Source organism: Manis pentadactyla, chromosome 3 (genome assembly GCF_030020395.1).
Source record: "Manis pentadactyla isolate mManPen7 chromosome 3, mManPen7.hap1, whole genome shotgun sequence".
Taxonomy (NCBI): Eukaryota; Metazoa; Chordata; class Mammalia; order Pholidota; family Manidae; genus Manis; species Manis pentadactyla.
In genome coordinates, this window is record NC_080021.1 from 15,483,434 (window position 1) to 15,502,873 (window position 19,440).

Sequence of the window (19,440 nt, forward strand, 5' to 3'; positions counted from 1 at the left end):
AAAGATAATTATGTGAGGCAAAGAATGTGTCAACTATTACTGTAGCAATCCTTTCACAATATATACATGTATCAAATCATCAGTTTGTACACCTTAAACTTACACAATGTTAGATGTCAATTATGACTCAATAAAGCTGGAGGAAATTTTTTTAAAAAGAGAGAAAGGGAGAGAGTGAAGTAAATCCTGGAAGCGAGGGGAAAAAACATCTCCAGACAACAGACGTGATCACAACTTCACGCAGATGCTGCCGAGGGCCTTGACCCAGGCCTCTTTTTCTGAGCAATGCTGTTCTTGAGTTTATTCAAATAGGCTACTAAATACCCTCCACTCTAAGGTTTGCTTTTTGTTTTCAAATTCTAACATTGAAGAAATCAGGGCACCCTTTGCAGTCAGTATTTGAACCCACCACACACACCAAACTTGCCAATAAATAAATAAATAAGTGCTGTGACTAAATCAATACAGCATTTTATATCAATGAATGGGGAAAAAATATGTTGTCACAACAATGAGGAGGGAAAGGCACCAAAAAAAGTCCAAAAGGTATCTGGCACTTACTGGGCATCTGCAGTGGGCCAAGAATCCTGCTTGAAGTGTCACATTTTTCCAGCTAAGCATGACAAAGTATCAGAGCCTTATTCCTGAAAAGCAATAGACTCTCCAGCTCAAAAAGAGGAAAAATCAAGTTCGGTTTGGTTTGCACACTCCTCACCCTCATTCCCATACCCCCAAAACACCACCAAAGTGCAATCTGATCCAACTTGTTGTTTTCTCAGAACTCATTAAAAGCTTTTAGCATATATAAATGCAGCAAATGTTTTCCCAAATTATAGGTGTTCTCAAAAACCAGGGGACAAATGTTTTAAATGGATTGGAGATACACCACTTGGTTTTCTGAGAGCTGTACTCTTTCCAAAGCCTTGGCTCATCTCTGCTTGACTGACTGAGCCACGCTGGATTGCCCTTGAGCTGGGTTTGCTCAAATCTCCCATCTGCTGTCTTTGAATACCAGACTTTCTGGGCTTTGAGCACCTGCAAGACTTTCTGGGCAGAGCTGGCTCTTTGCTAATTTGTTGTCGCTTACTCACTGTAAAGGGAAGTCAGTAGCTTTGTGAATGACACTGATTTTTGGGTTTTCCCTTTCCTTTTTTTTTTTAAAGCTCCAACATTAGATAGTACGTCACTAGTCCTCAAAGGAATTTATAGGGGTGGCCAATTCCTGCCATCAGAAACAGGAAGTAGAAACTAAATTTTTATCCCCTGCAGAGCCAGAAAAATGGTCAAGCCAAGATCCATAGTGAAACCAGACTTGGCTTCTCTGGGATCAAACACCCTGCAAGGACACGTTCTTAGCAGTTTTCTTTTTTTCTCTTCTCTACTTCCAGGGGGCAGCATTTCCCTCCTTCCCTGGAAGGTGCACCTTCTGATCATTATCAAGCCTTCTGTCAGCACCACTCAGTTTGGCCCCAGTGCTTCTTCCCTCAGGGCCCATCTCTCCCTCTCAGGCCACACCAAGCTCCTCCTGGAGATGCAAACTGTTGCAGGCAGCAGCTGTGAGGGACCAGCCACCTCAGGAACTGGCTGGGGCACCTCGGTTTTCCCAGACAGCACACCGATGAGCACACCAAGGGCTGGGTCTCCCAGTGTCTTCCCACTGGGACTCCCAGGGCCTGATTATATCTCTTCCCTCTCCCGGTGAAGAAATCCACATAATCAGCCACATCAACACCCAGGCCATCTCAGGATGCCTGTCTCAACCCAGGGCCTCGGGGCCTGTTGCAATGAGTACTTAAATGATTATTCAGCTCCCTTCCAATCAGCTGAATGGAGAAAAATAGGGTCTCACTCTGGGATGGCTGTCTAGCACCCTACTCCCTTGAGCTAGTCTCTGTTTCCAGGACAGGTTTTTCCAGAAAACTGACTCCTATGTGCTACAAGGGTGGCCATTTTGACAGGACAACTGAAATGCCAAAACAGCCCCAGGGATTCTGGACCTTGCTTTGATTCTGGACATTTTTGGGGGCAACTCTTTTGTTAATCGGCATCTTTTGAGGCTTTTTTTTTAGAGGCAAGGTCCAGTAGGGTTCATGGAAATAGCCTAAGGAAGATCCTCTGACCCCCAATTTCCTACCATTTCATAGAAGACATATGTATCTGAAAAGACAGATGGGGCGGGTGGGGAGCAGGGCTAATTCTACATTGACTGAGCAAGAAAGGAAATGTTGTGCCTGAAAGATAACACTATCCCCATTTTAAGGTCTCAGCTTAGTTAAGCAGAGTGAGGACAAGAATGCTCTAACAGAACTCTGTACAGCCTGGGGAGGTTTGCTTCACCACTCTGAACCTTCAATCCTGGTAAAATTCAGGGCTAGCTAAGTCACCATCTTAATTATTAAATAGTCTACCAGCTTCAATACTGGTCTGTCTGCCTCCAGAGCCCAGATATCACCCGGGCCCTTCAAGAATGATGCTGCTAATGGTACCCACAGCCGGCTAACTCTGCACTGGGGGAGGGAGGATGGGCAGGCATAAACTGGCACAGACCATGAGGGACCTTGAAGGATAGACAGGGATTGGAGGGGCAAGGGTGGGGTCTAGGAACCAGAGAAGGTTCAGAGGTGAAAAAACAGGCAGGCTAAATTTAAGGTGGAATGAGAAAATGGAAGGGACCTTCAGATCTATGGCTCTGTCTCTCCAAATTCCCAGAACCTTTCTTTCCAGAATTTTTCATTCCCTACAAAATGAAGCTGCATTGCTCAGCTATCACAGTTTCTCACAGGTGTTCCAGGCCTGTTCCCAGAGATGCTATCAGTCATGGGTTGTGGATTAAAATATGACATGAGTAAAGGCAGGAGGGGTCTGTGGGTACCCTCTCACTGGGTGGCTCTCCCAGTACACCCATCTTCCCTTGACCCTTCTCTTCCAAATGCTATCTCTGGCATTACCCCACCCGTGAAGCCCAAATCCAGGCTTTACCATTTAGGGGCTATGTGCCCTTGTGCAAGCTATTAACCTCAGTTTCCTAATCTGTAAAATGGGGAGTAATCTAGTACCTATCACAAAGGTTCATTGTGAGAATTAAATACATCTAATACACGTACAGTCTCTAGACTAGCACGTGACACTGAGTAGTAAGTCCTCCATCGACGTTAGTGATGACCAGTCACTGTGTGTAGCTTTCCTCTGTTCCCTCCTCCGGGAAGCCTCATGGCTCTGCATTAGCACAATGCCTTTTCCAGGAGGGGCTCAGGAAAGATGTGCTAAGTCATTGATGGGACTTGACTTGGAAAGCTGGAGACAGCAACGCACAGAGGTTCATGTGCAGGCTTCAGAGTGAATGTATGTGCTTGAATTCCAGCCCCACTCCTTACCAAGGGGTGGCTTCCGCAATTTACTTCATCTCAGTTTCTTCATCTATAAAATGGAGACTAAAATAGTTCCTACCCAGTAGTACTTGTGTGCAGATAAGCAAGATAATGCCACAAAGAGTTCGTCAGAATACAGGGGCTGGGACACTGAGGGCGAGAATGGGTGCCGCCAGCATGGGAACTTGCTCTCTGAGGGTGCGCCCTCTCAGACACGAGACAGTGTCTTGTGCTACAGAGAACAAGGTAGAGGAGGGGATGGATCTCGGTGCCTTCTCCATCTCCTCCCTCCCACGCTGAAACAAAAACTCTCCTTTCCTTGATCATTCAGGTTGCTGAGGGGGTGGTAGCCTTCAAGCACAGAGGACAAAATCCGTGCTGTGCCAAATCCGTCTGTGTGGCCTTGGGCAAGTCACCACATATCTTCAAACCACAGGTGCTGGTAAAACACTCCATCAACTAAGTCATTCACAGAATTAGTCTACCTGGGCCTTCCCCAAAGGAAATAGCCAGAGAGACTCCTACGTCTTGGTTCCTACACAAATATTTATTGATCACTAACTGTGTCCCACCCTGGTTAAGTGCTGGAGATACAGGGCTATGAGCCTTCCAGTACTTCCAATCTCCTGCACGAGGCAGAGGCGTGAGCAGAGAACTATGCTAGTGGTGCTGAGGGGCTAACAGGCATTGAATGCTTACTGTGAGCAAGACACTACGCAGAGCTCTGCAGAGATGATCTCATTCCCCTCACTCTATCTCCATATTGATTATTATCAGAGCCATTTTACAGCTGTGGAAACTGAGGCTCAAATAGGTTGTACAGGGTCACACAGCTAATCAACTGCTCTGGGAGAAAGCGGAGCACAGAGCAGGAGCAGAGGGTTTACCAGGAGAGAAGGCAACCTGGAGGAGGTGATGTCTGTACCTTGCAACTCGAAGAGTCAGCAAAGGGGACAGCAAGATATGAGCCAAGGGAACAGAGAGATCATGAGCAATATAAAAGTGACATGATGACAGGTGAAGCTAGAAGACAGAAGTCAGGTGACTAAAGACTTGCTGTCAAGCTGTTAAATAGTGGGGGTTTTATTGGAAGGCCATGAGGGCTCATTAAAAGACTGTAAACGAGAAAGTCATGCTCAGCTTCTCTCGAAGCTCTGCCCACCTGCCTTCATAAACGTCCAGGCCTCCCCAGTCTCCCATCTCCAAGAGGGAGTCTGCAAAATGCTGTGGGCACCTCACAGCCAGCGCAAGGCCCACTTCCTTTCTACCACCACGGTCTGGGCCCCTCTAACTCTACATGACATACTAGCCAAGCTGTTCAGTCATTTTGAACCCAATTCCGTCATTTGCAATGTAAAGTGACAGCAGTTCTGTGGTCAAACTCATTAAATACTTAGTAATACTGTAAATACTTGGTCTAGCACCTAGTATATCAGAGCTGCTCTGTAAAAGAGCTTCCTTCCTTCTCTTCCTGAGAGGCATTCTCCTTGTTCCTAAGCTAAAAATAAATGATTCATAGACATGTGCTTTGATGGATCAAATGATTAATTGATTGGACCTTTGTTATTTTCCACAGTCAGTAGTTTTGACTATTCATGAGCATGTGAAGGCCTCTGACAGAAAGTGATTTTGAATTGAGCTGAGGCCTGGATTAGAATTGGCAGAAGCAATAAAGCTGGTGAGAGAAGCAAGTTGTTTAGCTAGTCAGAGTCCGACCAGGTTAATCAGGTGAAAACTGAGCTGCTGGAAGGAGGGCCAAAAATGCTATGGTTTAAGCAATACTGAGGTTTCCTTTCCATGAAACAGTCCCAAGATGAGCTGTCCAATACTTTGGACTTTGCCAAAAAATTGGCATCATCTGAACTGAGCCCAGCTGGCTAAGTCTATAATAAACTTTCTTTGACCATCTTAAAAAAAAGATAAGGCCGTTATCCCATTCTGCCTCCCTGTCAGTAATGCACAAAGGTTCCAGTTTGCTCCAAAGCCTTACCGGTAGTTGGCATTGTCAGTCTTTTTCATTCTAGTCATTCCAGTGGGTATGTACTGGTATTTCATTGTGGTGTTACTTTACATTTCCCTCATGACAAATGCTGAGCGTCTTTTTGCAGACTTACTGTCCATTCGTATATATTCTTTGGTAAAGTGTTTCTAAAAACTCTTCTGCCCATTTCTTAATTGGATTGTTAGTCTTGCACATATTGTCTCCCATTCCGTGACTGGTCATCTCATTTCCTTAACAGTGTCTTGCAGAGGGCCAAAGTTTTCATGTGAATGAAGTAAAACTTACCATTTTCTTATTGCGTGGTTCGTTGTGCTGCCATTTGTTTTTTTCATGATTTAAAATTGGGTTTATGCCTCACCCAGAGAGCTTTCTTTGCAAGAGGAAACGGAATGACTTTAGAAGGTTAAATCTACACATCACAATTACGTTTGGGCTGGGGCGGTACTGGGTTTTCATGTGCTGCCATTGCAATTTTTTGAAATCTTTGCTTATGACAATGGCCATCAAATGAGAAAGAACATTCAGAGCAATCTGAAAAGGCAGCTCAGAAGTGTTGTAAGCCCAAGACTCTCATGGCAGAAGCCTGATCAGGAGATAACAGAGGAAGGAATCTTGCCGAATGAGCAGGAAAATGTGGCAGACAAGAGCCACAGCCTGGCACCAGCCATCGTAAACCTGCAGGCAGGCCTCCAACCTCGTCATGTGCCTGACCTAGAGAAAACTATTTCTACTTCTTAACTAGGCCCCCGGAAGGGCGAACTTCTTCCCTCCCACGGTGGACAGACTTTAATAACCAAAGCACATGGCTTCCTGCAAACGGCCCAGCCAAGAGAATTAACTCCTTCCTTCCCTCGCACTTAGAACCAGCTAGGTAATTCCAGAATTAAAGTCCCAGATAACCAGGAAGGGGCAAGAGTACAGAGCAGATTTTCCACAGCACCCTGGGTCTGCTGGCCCTGGATCTCACTGGAGCTAGCCCAAGGTATTTCAGGGCTGACATGATGGCATTACATGGCTGCTGACACCCATGCTGCAAATGCTGACCCAGTCTCGTTCGAGACAGTGTCCACGCCTGCTGCCATATTATGTGCCCATTATGCAGCTATTCCCATCAGGGCATTGTCCCAAAAGATGGCATAACAGGTCACATGGTCTGGGCTAATTGAATTTAAAAGGCCATTTGTCTCAATCTGGAGACATACACAGTGTACTGGAAAAAAGAATGCCCAAACTTTGTCTGGAAGCATGAGCTTAAAGCCCCACCGCACCACGTACTAGCTGCGTGGCTAAGGGCAGTTTACTCCCCCTCCCTTGTCCTCAGTTTCCTCGCCTAGAAAACAGGGATTCATGAAGTAACAAAGGAGTACATGAAATGAACCAAAATGCCCAGCACAGTCAGCTCCTGGCGCATAGTGAGCTCTCAGTAAATGTTAATCCCCTTGCTACATCTTTCCTCTTCCTTCCCCTGCAAACGGTTTGACAGCAAGTCAGTGAAATAAACAACTGGAGTTGATTCTCATCCCCATCTTCGTTGGGTGAACATGGGCACATTTCTTAACCCCTGTGCATGTCAGCTTCCATTATCGGTAAACGGGGTTCTGAAGAGAAGGACCTGAGCTGGAAATGCTGATCTGAGCAATGCCACCGGTGGATGTGGAAGCACAGTGGAGCAGGTTTCAAGAGGGGAGAGGAGGTGAGTTCAGAACAGCAGGCACAGCAGCGCCCAAGGGCCGGAGGAGGATGGGATGACACGGAAGAACGAGGAAAGGAAGGCTAAAGGAGACGCCAGGGTGACCGTGGCTGCTACAGAGAGTGCCTGGAAGAGAAGACCCGACATGTGCCCAGGCAGTGGCGTTTATGCCAGGGGATGCAGTGGGGGTGAAGGTGGCAGAGCTATGGAGGCGTGGATGAATGGGTTGAGATTGGGGAGAGGGAGAGAAAAGGAACTACAATTAAGAAGCTAAAGCCAGTGGGGTCAAGTGACAAGGTCAAGATGGAGAAGATCTCAGCACATGAAGAAGTCACAGGAAGGGGAAGGAGAGACCAAAGAGTGCGAGAAAGGACCAGGGCCCGGAGTGCTGCCGGATCGGTGTGTGGATGCCAAGATCCTGGCTGCAGTGGTGGGCAGGGAGACCCTCCCAAGGGCTGTTGGATGAATTTGCGCAGCTTTGACTCATGGGTGACAGATCGCAAGGTCAGAGAAGTGAACAGCCCTGGTAACCCTGGGCCACACTGGCCCAGGGAGTCGGTATGTATGTGGGGGTTCCACCTCAAGTTCCAGTCTCTGGAAGTGTGTGAGAACTGGGGGACAGCAGGAGGACCACCACGTTTGACCACATGACACTCAGAAGGCAAAGAGGATGAAGTCCAGCCAGGGGGACACCCTCTCAACCCTCCCCCCGGAATCTGCGCAAGCCCAGGAGCCATTAGGGACAGCACAGGAGGAGGAGGAGCAGAACGTGGGATCTGGGGAGGAAGCTGTCTTTTGGCATTCCAGGGCAACAGTGGTTTTAACCAATACCTGTCTTATCCTTTGCAAAGGACTTCCACTGATATTATCTTAATTTAAGAAGAACTAGTCCCATTTTACAGACTTGGGAAACAGGTCTGTAAAGTTCAGCAGCTTGTTCAAGATCATGTGGCTGGGAGTCGTCGGGCTGGGACGGAGACCCCTCTTCCAGCGATTCATGGCCCGACTCTGTCTCCCCACCCAGGCAACCTCGGAAGTCAGTCCAACCGAACACACACTTCTCCGGGGCCCTCACGTGCCGGGCGCCATGCTAGCCTATAACAGTGGATTTCCTGAGTGGCAGATGTGTTAGCTGTTTGCCCAGCACCCACTCCATACTCCTTTGTTGCTCCTCTGATTTCACCTGGACTAACAATGTGCCTTTGGACTAAATCGGACGTGACAAACCTGTTCCCTAGTTTCCTTGCAGCTTAAGGGTGGTAACACGACCCCGTCTGGCCAGTGAGGTATAAGGAGAAATCTGCCAGGTGAGGCTTCTGGGAAGATCCTGCTTTCTTGATAAAAAAGAGACAGACTCAGCTGTCTCTCCCAGTGCTTCTCCTTCCCTAGGCCCATTTCCCTGCCTCGCTTATGGTCTGCGGCCCGGAGATAGCGACCTTGCCACCTGCAATACGAGGCCACAGCGGCAGGATGTGGAAAATGGAAAAAAGAAAGAACTTAGGACTCTGGTGGCACCATTGAGCAGCTGAACAGATATCAACGTCATTACCTCCAAAATTTTCTCCATTCAGGAAGAAAAAACATTTATTTGATCTCTCCATTAGTATTAGACTTTCCAGTACCTCCAAATGAATGCATTCCTAATTGGCAAATAGGCCTGCCCCAGTAGGGAGCAAGGCCTGAAGCCAAAATCAATAATCCAATTAGATTATATATTTATTTGTGCCTTTACAGACACCAGCTGCGATTTTAAATCTTTCTGTCAACTTGATGATTCATTTGTGTTAGTTTGACTGGGCACAGATATCTGGCTAAACATTATTCCCATTGTTTCCGTGAGGATGTATTTGGATGAGATTTAAATTGGTAGATGGAATAAAGCAGATTGCCCTCTCTCGTGCCATTGGGCCTTAACCAATCAGTTGAAGGCCTGAATAGAATGAAAACACTGACCATGACCTCAGTAAAAGGGAATCCCTCCTCCTGCCTGACTGCCCTTGATCTGGGACATCGACTTTTCTCCTGCCTTCAGGCCCAAACGAAAACATTAGGTCTTCTTGGGTCTGAAGCCTGCTGGCCTCTGGACAGGCACTACCCTCTCCTGGCACTCCAGCCTTTGTGTGCAGACTGGAACCACATCGGCAGCTCTCCTGGGTCTCCAGCTGCCAACTGCAGATCTTGGAACTTATCAGTATCCATAGTCCTGTGAGCCACTTATAATGAATAAATGATAGATGATAGATGGATAGACCCTATTGGTTCTGTTACTCTGGAGAACCCTCACTAGTATGTCAGGTGTCAAACTTGTATGTAAATGGTCAGAGAAGCTATATTTACAATAGCCCAGAAATGGAACTAGCTTACATATCCATCCACAAAGAAGTGGAAAGACAAATAGTGGTATATCCACATACTGGAATACTACTAAGCAGTAAAAAGGAACCGTCTCTGGCATACACAAAAACGTGGATGCATCTCAACAGCATTATGCCAAGTCAGCAAAGGCGGCCACGAAAGACCAACATACTATATGGTTTCATTTACATGAAATTCTGGAAAAAGGTGAATTTGATATATAGTGGCTGAAAGCAGATCAGTGGTAGCTGGGACCAGGTACAGGGCGCTTTAGAATGGTAGAAATGTGGACCGAGTCATCATTGTGGTGGTGGCTGCATGGGAACTACATCTGTCAGATTCACCAGACTATAAACTGAAAATAGATGCCTTTTAGTTATGTAAGTTACACCTCATTAAAGTTGGTAATACAAAAAAATTTTTTTAGTCTGACTGGGACACATAGGTGGGTATAATCCAAGTACCTGTAAATAAAGAATAGAGGGACGAAGGCCGGAAGCAAGATGAAGCCAGGGAGAAAGTCAGCTCACAAAGAGCACATCAATCCCTTTTTTGAGGAAAGCTAGAAACTGGGCTCTGAGCTTCCCAGGAGCCAAAGCAACAAGAGAAAAACAAACATTTGCAAGCTTCCATCTTTCCATAAGAAAATCACAGTGTTCATAAAATAAAATTGGATCACAGAGATATGGTGGCTTCTAAGTATTATGGGAACCAGTGAAGGTTCTGTTTGGAAAAACCAGGAAATGCTACAGAGATGAGGGTAGGAAAAAAAAACAGCTAACGCTGACTGTTTGGGGAATATGGATATGAGAGAGGTGGGATTGGCTTCTGGATGGGAAATGATCAGCTTAACTCATTTCCTAGCTGTCCTTCAACTCTGAAGAGGTGGATCAGAGGCCGTGGTCTCAGGAAGCAGGAAGCAGGCTGGGGCTGGAGTCCATGACTCTTTGCAGAGCCTGAGGAAGGGACTCCACAGCCAGGAGAGGCATGTCATTTACTTGCCCACCAGTTTTCCATGGTTCCATCCAGAACAGGGTCAGACCCCAATTGAACCTCGTCTGGAAGACCTTTGCTGGATCAGCACTAACCCTTTCCTGCTGGACTGTGGGGAGATGGGGGTCCCCAGGGACGGTCAAAGCTGCTGGGCAGTAAAGGAGATTACTGACCTATACACGGCATTTCAGTATTTTAGCAACCACTCTGGCTAGATCGTGCTCAATTATCAGCAGTGGGTTGTCCCTGCCCACACAGATGACCTCTCCTCCCAGCTGCCTTCTGCAGTCAGAACCATGCCTGATTATCACCAGCTAATGAGAATTCCTGGCCTTGGTCAACTGCCCACACTCAGTAATTTGCTATTCATGAGAAATGTCAACTTGACGAAAACGAGCCCTGTGTGTCAGCTCTTTTTCCCACATTCAGGGTTTACAGCTGACAGGAGTTTGTTTCACATGATTTGCTGATGGAGGAAGAGGCTGTAATCCAGGAAACTGCCCTGGCAAATCATCCGTGAGCCAGCAGAACATTCTGGAACATTCGTGTTTTTTTTTTCCCCTTAGAAGCCATTTGGAAAGGGAAGGGTTGGGACTTGAACAAGGCTGGAGTGGAAGACTTCATGCCTGAAACGATAATAGAACCAGAAGGACTCCACGCCCCGAGTTCCTTTTTCCTAGTGTACACTTGGAACAGCTACAGGACTGAGAGGAATATGGAGACTTTCAGCGATGAGAAGTTATTCAAGAATACGGCACTGCATGACATGACATGACGCCTGACATGACACTCCATTACTTCACATCATTTATAGGATTGGAACTATAAAGCCAGCTCTATAGAAGATGATAATATGCCAGCTTTCTGATACTGGGTATGTAATAGGGATTCACTTGAACAAAGCACCAACCCTTCAGAAAGCACACCTGTCCCATGTGTGGTCACCCTTGACTTTCTTTTGTTCTCCTAATTTGACTTCCGGACCAACAGATAACTAATTTCATAGATGATAACGTTGCCATCCTACAAAACACCAGCAGGACCTGTCCAGAGGATTCCGGCTCTAGGAATAGAGGCTGGGAATGGATATGTCAGAAGGTGACCTTCCTTAAATGCAGAGCCCCTGGGTTGTAGGTGTTTGACATGCTAACTCTGGCTGGAGCTAAACACAGGAAATACTAAAGCTCGGCCACACTCAGAACAGGAAGGACTGGGCTCCCCCTGGCCCCTGGCCCCACCACCCGACAACCCCCAAGGAGAACCAACTCTCCTCAAGGGCCCATCCGGCCCTGCCAAGTTCCCAAAGAATCACATCATGTCAACTAAATCCTAACGTCTGTTTGCCAGGCACCTGGCATCTTACAAGGGCCCCCACCCGAGCCTCTCATGGCCCAGCAGGGAAGGTTCAGAAGGCTTTAGCAAGACTGGGAAACAGAGGCCCAGCAAAAGGCCCCAAGTCACACAGCTAGTCATGCGGAAAATACACTAGTGGTCAGCAGCTTGGGCTTTGTTAGCCAGAGGAATCTCTCTGCAATCCTGGCTGGCCGCCTTCGGCCCATGACCTCACTCCCTGGAGCCCGTTCCCTCCACTGCAGTGAAGTGCGCCGTCCAGGAACAGGGCCCCAGGGCCAGAGATTACAGCTTAGCCACACACCAGTGGAAATACCATGTGCCATGTACCATTTCCTCATCTATAAATGTGGATGATTTGGTACTCGCTGCACAAACATGAGTAAATCTCACAAACGGACATTGAGAGAAAGAAGTCAGACCCAAAGGGTCGTGCTGTGTGATTCATTTATTTGATGTTCAAAAATGGGCTTAATGAGCGTGGGGTTTCCTTGTGGGGCGCTGAAAGAATCTTGGGACGAGAGTTCCAACATTGTGAATCTACTAAATGCCACTCCACTGTCCCATTTAAAATGGTTAATTTTGTTATGTAAATTTCACCGTAATAAAAATAACTAATTAACTGATTTTGTTAATTTGGCCAAACTCATCAGCAGTGATAGAAATCAAAAGAGCAGTTCCGTGGGAGGTAGGGGGAGAGTGGTAATAACTGGGAGGGAACAGGAGGGAGCCTGCTGGGAAAGGTTCTGTATCTTCATCTAGGTGGGGGGCGGTCACAAAGGAACAGACCAATCAAACTCCATGCTTGCGATTTACTCACTTAGAGAGTGTGTGTGACAACTAAGTGAGGTAGTCCACACCAAGCTCTTTAAACAGCCCGGGCACATAATCAGTGCTCGATATTGTATCTGTATGAGAAGATGAATGTTAGGTGAACCTACTGTAGTAATCATTTCACAGTACACGTACCAAACCATCCTGCTGTATGCCTTAAACTTATATAGCTATGCATGCCAATGAAGAAATAAATAAATAAGAATAGCATAATTATCTAAAAAAATGCTCAGAGATTAGCAATTCTTGTTAGTGAGATCATCATCTCATAATGGAGGCTGGAGGAGACCAGGCATATAAGGCGTTCAGTGTGGGAGCTAGCTTTTCATATATGTCCCCCAAATAGAGGCAATTTTCATTCATATTAAATTGAATCCAAACTTGTGGCTCAAGATTCAAAGCACTTGGCATAGCACCATCCTGCCCATTCTGAGGGGTTGGTTTAACATAAGCTTTGTGGAAAAAAGCCAAGGATTGAAGGATTAGGGGCTGGTACAGCATTGCACAGCCTCTGGAGAAGCCGGGTAGCCTCCCTCGGGTACAAGGCAAGCCGTTCGCCACCACACAAGGGGAACTGGGAAGGGAAGAGTCGCTTGTCATTCATCCCAAGCTGATGGTATCTGGGAAAAGATCGTGCTGGCTAATCCTGCTTTCCTTGGCCTCTGACCGGTGGAGCTCACCCCACCCGTTAACATGCTCATTTTATTGGCTTCCTGTGCTGCCCAATTGTGTTTGATTGGCAAGCTTCATACAAACCTAAAAGAATGACTCCCCTTCCACTGATCCACACAGTCCCAGTCCATACTCACTTCCCCAAGACCTGTGAGCTGTGACAGCTTCCATTCATTGTGCGTGTTCCCTTTGAAACTCCAGCTCCTTGCAGCCAGCAGCCCTGTCTCAGTCATCTTTTCAGATAAAACACAGCTCCTGGAACATAACAGAGACTTAATAAGTGTGTGAAAAAGGGAGAGAAAGAATGAGGAGCTTCCTGGCTGGACAGACCTTTCAGAACAGCAATGTTATCCTCCCTTCTAATCCTAGAAAGGAAGAAAACACTGAAGCAGAAAGAGGTTGATCTCAGGTGGGAAATGCAGTAGGTTCCTGGCTCCTTCTGAGCCTGCTGAGTTCCCTTTAGAAAGAATTATCAAGATCCAGAAAGTGGCAGTGAATGTTGGTTTGGGGGCTTGCGGGGAGAGTTAAGTTAGGTGCAGAAAACATGTTTGTATAATATTTTTTGTTCCCATTTTGGGTTTCGGTTTTCTTATCCTTTATCAGCATGTCGTTTTGCAAGCATATGATGTCAGCCATAGCACACTTTCACCTGAACTAGCTGAATCTCCATCTTAAACATAAGTGCAACTCTTCACCTCTGTGGTCTTCCTCCCAAAACACCATAACCTCAAACTAATCATGAAAACAGACCAGACAAATCCCAGTTGAGGAACCAGAAGATCACAAGGGCTATGCAGAGGTGGGGGCCACTGTGGTGTCAGCTCCATAGAACAGAGATTTTTCTCTGTGGCTCACTTCTCTAGGCTCCTTACCTGGCACACAGTAGGTTCTCATAAATAGTTGTTAAGTGGCCAATAAATATTTGTTGAATGGTCGATACCAGAGCTAATGAGGAAACTGGGAAACCAGACTTAATGGACATGGAATGAATGAAGAATGGTGGAAAATTAGAATCTGAAAGGACTCCCAGGTTTTTGTGTTGAGCAGCTAACTGGGCTGATGTCTGCATCTCATCGAGACAGGAAATCCAGTCTCAAGTTCACACCCTGGTTCCAACACTTACTAGCTGTGCAACCTTGGATAAGTTACTTACCCTCTCTGAGCCCCAACTTCTACATTAGAAATGAGAATGCCATCCCACTCTCACAGTGTTGCTATGGGAATAAATCCAATAATGGACCCATGACATGGTGTCTTGCACAAAGGATGCCCTAGGCAAAGGTTAGCTTCCTTCTCACCTTTAATACATGTTGAATTCACATTTTACCCAGTTTGAGTGTAAGCGCCTAGTGGACAGGGGGCATGTCGAAGATGAAAAAATGAGAGAATTTGTGAGCTCCCCACAGATGCTCAGCCAGTACTTGAGCCATGCAGTGTGCTACACTTGACAGAGGCAGCATCCTGTGAGCTCCCTCCTTGGTCCCTGGGCCAGGGAAATGGGGGCCAAACATCTAAGTGGTCCTGGGAAAGGGTGGGCAATGTGGGGGCTGGCAGGGACAGGAGGACTAGAATTAATTTTTATTTGTGGCTGACTTTCCTCAGGGCAGAGCCTTACAACATGCCTCCCTAAGGTGGAATAAATATGCAGCTCCCAGAGCCTCCTGGTTTCCTTTCCCACTTCCCCCTCCAGAGACCAGCCAGACCCAGAAGAATCTCCCTTCTGGCTGCAGGAGGGAGAGAGGAGGCCATCCCTATCCTGGTTCCAGCTATATTTGACTTGCTAGGCAAGGCCATCCCCACAGGCTGCATTCCGTGGCCCCATGCCAGGCTGGTGTGTAATGTGCTCCGGCCACCCTCTCATTACCTAATGCTTTCCTAATCTGCAGTTTACGCAAGAAGAGTTCAAATCTCTGAGAACACCAGGAGAAACACCCCACCAGGCACCTCCCAAGCCAACCTGCGCCCACCCTACTTTCGGGCTGGTGGCTCAACGTGGAGGTGCGTTACCATGGGGGCCGCTTGGTGGGTCACTTGGAGCTCCATTTTTCGCAAGAGGATTCCCACCATCTGGACCTTCACCCTTTCTCTGACATCACTTACACTGGACTAGAATTGCTCTTCTACACAGAATTGTGGCCTTACAGCTTTCTATCTTGCTATCTGTAAAGAGGATCTTTCAACAAATGGTACAGGAACAAATTGGACAATCAACTTGACCCTCAGTTCACATTATACGTAAAAGTTAACTCAAGGTCATGTTGCTCATGTGATTGTATATTAATGATACCATAATAAAAAAAATAAATATAAAAAAAATTAACACAAGGTCTCAAAAGGGATCGTTCACCTGAATATATAACCTAAAACTATAAAACTTTTAAGAAAATAAATGTGAGATGAAATCTTTGCAGATTGGGTTAGAAAAAACTTTTCTTAAAACAGAAAATATATGAACCATGAAAGAAAAAAAGTGGCAAATTGGGCTTGATAAAAATTTAAAGTACTACCTCCTCAAAAGGTACTCTTTAAGAATGTGAAAAGATAAGTTATAGACAGGGAGAACTATTTGCAAAACATACATTGGATAAAGTACTTTCATCTGGAATATGAAAAGAATCCCTACAACTCAATAAGAAAACAAACATCCCAGTTGAAAAATAGGCAAAATATTGAAGCAGATACTTCACCAGCAAAGAGATGCAGATAGCAGATATGCACTGGAGAGGATGCTGGGGCTCATTAGTTATTAGGGAAATGGAATCTGGGACCACAGTGAGATATCACTACCCATTTACTAGAATGGCTAAGATATTAGTTGATTGACTAATTTATTAACTGACAATACTAAGTGTTGATGAGGCTGTGGAGCAACTAGAATGCTCATGTACTGCTTATTGGAATGCAAAATAGTGCAACCACTCTGGAAAACAACTCAGTGACTTCTTATCAAGTTAATCATATGATCCAGCAATTGCACTTCTAGGTATTTACCAAAGAGAAATGAAAACATATCTCCATACAAACACATGTACAATAATGTTTATGGCAGCTTTAGTCATACTATCCCCAAATTGGAACCCAGAGTCCTTCAACTGTAAAAGGATAAGCAATGTGTGGTATATCCATACAATAGAATACTACATCGTGATTTAAAAAAAGCTAGCATACATGCAACAACATAGAGAAACCTCAAAAGCATTCTGCTAAGTGAAAGTAGAAAGCCACAAAAAATTCTATCTGTATTAGTCAAAACTGTAGAGACAGAAATCAGATCAGTGGGTAACTGAAGAGACTGACTGCAAAAGGCACAGGGGAATATTTTGCGTTGGAAATGTTTGATATCGTGTTGAGATGGGACTTACACAGGTGGGAGCATTTGTCAATTCTCATCCACCTGAATGCTAGACAAGACTGATTTTTACCGTAGGGAAAATATACCTCAATGAATACAACTTCTAAATAGCACAAAATAGAATGAAATAAAATCAAAGTAAATCTGATGGGACCTGTCCTTCATGAGGATAAAATGACACCAATAACAGCAACGGCCAACATGAGCCAGCACTGTCCTAGATTTGCACATATTTTCTCATTTAAATCTCAAACAATCCTTGCAGGTCCTCAAACACACCAAGCACTTTCCTGTCTCAGGACTTTTCCTGTCATGGGACTTTGCACTTGCTGTTCCCTTTGCCATCTGCTCTTCCACCAGATGATTCCATCTCCCACATTCCTCCAGTCTCCATTCAAATGTCACCTCCTGAGAGACCTTCTCCCTAAAATAGCATCTAAACATTTTATCTAAAATAGTCCATCAAATCCATCAGCTTTCCTCCATTACCTAGTTTTATTTTTTTCACAGAGGTCAGTACTATTGCATATTGTTTGTTCATAAGTTGCCATAAGAATGCCACTCTTTCATTCATTCCTTCTTCATTCAACCAGCACCCACTGAATACCTCTCCTGGAGCACCTGTGGGCAAAGCCAAAAGCCCCAAGGCAGAAAGTCGCCCTGAGGCTGAGATAGGCTGATCATGCCTAGCCAATCTCCCCACCCAGCACCCCTCTCATAACCTAGTAGAGGTCTCTGCAAGGGGCTCTCCTGTTTCAGGGTCACAGAAGCCACAGCATGGAGAAAGCACAGGTTTAGGATGTGAGACGTCCCTACACAAACCTTTCCAACATTCTCCTGGAGACACAGAGCCCAGCACCTCACCTAACAAGGCCTCCATTTCCCTACTTATAAAACAATTACACATGCATTTATCAAATATTAGCTGGAACAGAAATTCCCTAAGAAACTGATGAAAAATGCATGCTCTTTCCCCAGAAAAGTTAATTCAGTAGATGATAAGTGGGATCAGGGAATCAGCATTCTTAACCTTCTCTCAGGACAATCTAATGCAGGTGGTCTAGGGACCAAATTTTGGATATTGATGATTTTCACACCATTTTTCAGCTTCCTCCAAATAAAATTTCACCCAGGAAACCACATATACAACATATCAATCAGAGAGGCTCTGGGCATCCAAGAGATCACAGTGATACTGGTTCTTCCTCACATGCCCTCCATGCCACCATTCAGTGGCCCCAGCAACCCTAAGGTTCCTTGGAACACAGTTTGAAAACCACTCTAGAAGCTCCCTGGTTCGATCATTGCATAAACATTTGTGAGCTATTACTATGAGCTAGGCATTGTTCCAGGTACCGGGTATCCACCAATAAGCAAAACAGGGAAGTCCTTGCTCTGACCAATTTCGCATTTATGCGGACGGCTTGCATGGGATGGTTTACACGTTTACCATGTGCCAAGCTCAGCTCTAAGCATTTTTTAAATTTAATTTTCTTAATCTCATTTAACTCGCACCACAACCCTATCAGGCACCTACTACCATTAACTCATGTTATAGAAGAGGAAACTGAGGCCCAAGGAAATTAAGTAATTTGCCCAAGGTCATACACTAGCATACGGCAGAGGCAGAATTTGAACCCAGAACTTTGAGCTCTGGCCAACCTGCCTGGTTCTCAGAACGTCTGGTCTATGAGCCCAAGAGGTATGTCTGAGCCCACCTGAGGAATGTAGGCCCATCTGCCTGGGCTTCTCCACCTGAGGGGTCAAACCAATCTCTCTAGCTCTCGGGTCCTGTGGGGTTAAGACTCCCAGACTGGGCTCCAGGTGAAACCGGAGCCCACATGACTTCAAGCTGACGCAAGTGGCTTCTCTACCTTGCAGGGGCACTGAAAGGCTCATCTCTGCAGTGTGGAAGAATGCTGTCTCTGGACCAGGTGCTGAGTTTATTCTGGTTACCACTACACCACTCGGTGTGCTGTGGTTAAGATGACTGCGTCCAGCAGTTCTGCTTGACTTGACAGGGTGACACTGATATGTCTGCCACCAGAATGTCAGCACCAAATTCGGAAGCAGAGTGGGGACTTGGCCAAGTGAATGCTCAGTGAGAGGGGAGAGCACATGGACTGTGAGCTCTTCCAACAGGAGGGTGGGAGAGAGAGTAGAGGTCGTTTACGCCCAGGCCACTCCCTCTGCCAAAGGGAAGCCAAGGTCCGGAGAGAGCGGTGGGCTGTCCGGGAGCCCCTGGGCTGCGTGCCCAGGCCCCCGCAGTTGCCTCTGAGGAGCAGACGGAGGGAGACCCGAGTCCGTATCTCAGTCCCGCCCTTTATGAAGCTTTGTGACCTTGAGCCCTCAGCATCCGGGTCTGGGTTCCTCTGTCTGCACACTGGAGATAATCTCCGTCAGAGAGGCTGTGAGGATTTCAAGAGATAATCCGTCGGCACACCTGTGCCGAACAGCTACTCCATAATAGTCCACCCTCTCCCCTTGGATTTACCCAAAATACCCCAGTTGTCAGGAATTAGCTTATCTTAATGGAGACCTCACACACAGGTCTCTCTTTGGACATGGGTTTCAACCCCACGCTGCTCTAATTGTGGTGAATGGGCCACAGTGTTCATTTCCCCTGGGAAATGAAGATTCTCAGGCCCCAGCCCTGAGTAGAATCTGCATTTTAAAGATATCCTCCCCACGGCCCCCCACCTCTGGCTCAGCCCACTACTGAGTAGCACTGTTTAGCTTTTTTTTTGGAAGGACTCATTGCTTTTGCCTATCTGTGACCCCAGGTATTTGTACCCAACATTCGTTGAGCATTCTGTACATGTCA

General features: G+C 46.2%; 1 long non-coding RNA gene across 1 annotated transcript; it reads right to left on the bottom strand.

Annotated features, from left to right (window-relative positions):
- Nucleotides 1-1,068: 1,068 nt before the first annotated feature.
- Nucleotides 1,069-18,985, bottom strand: LOC130682804 (uncharacterized). The gene is made up of 3 exons (XR_008996164.1): nt 18,491-18,985; nt 9,231-13,519; nt 1,069-9,167 (listed from the first exon to the last, which is right to left on the bottom strand). It is a non-coding gene; the product is annotated as an uncharacterized LOC130682804 (long non-coding RNA).
- Nucleotides 18,986-19,440: the final 455 nt, after the last annotated feature.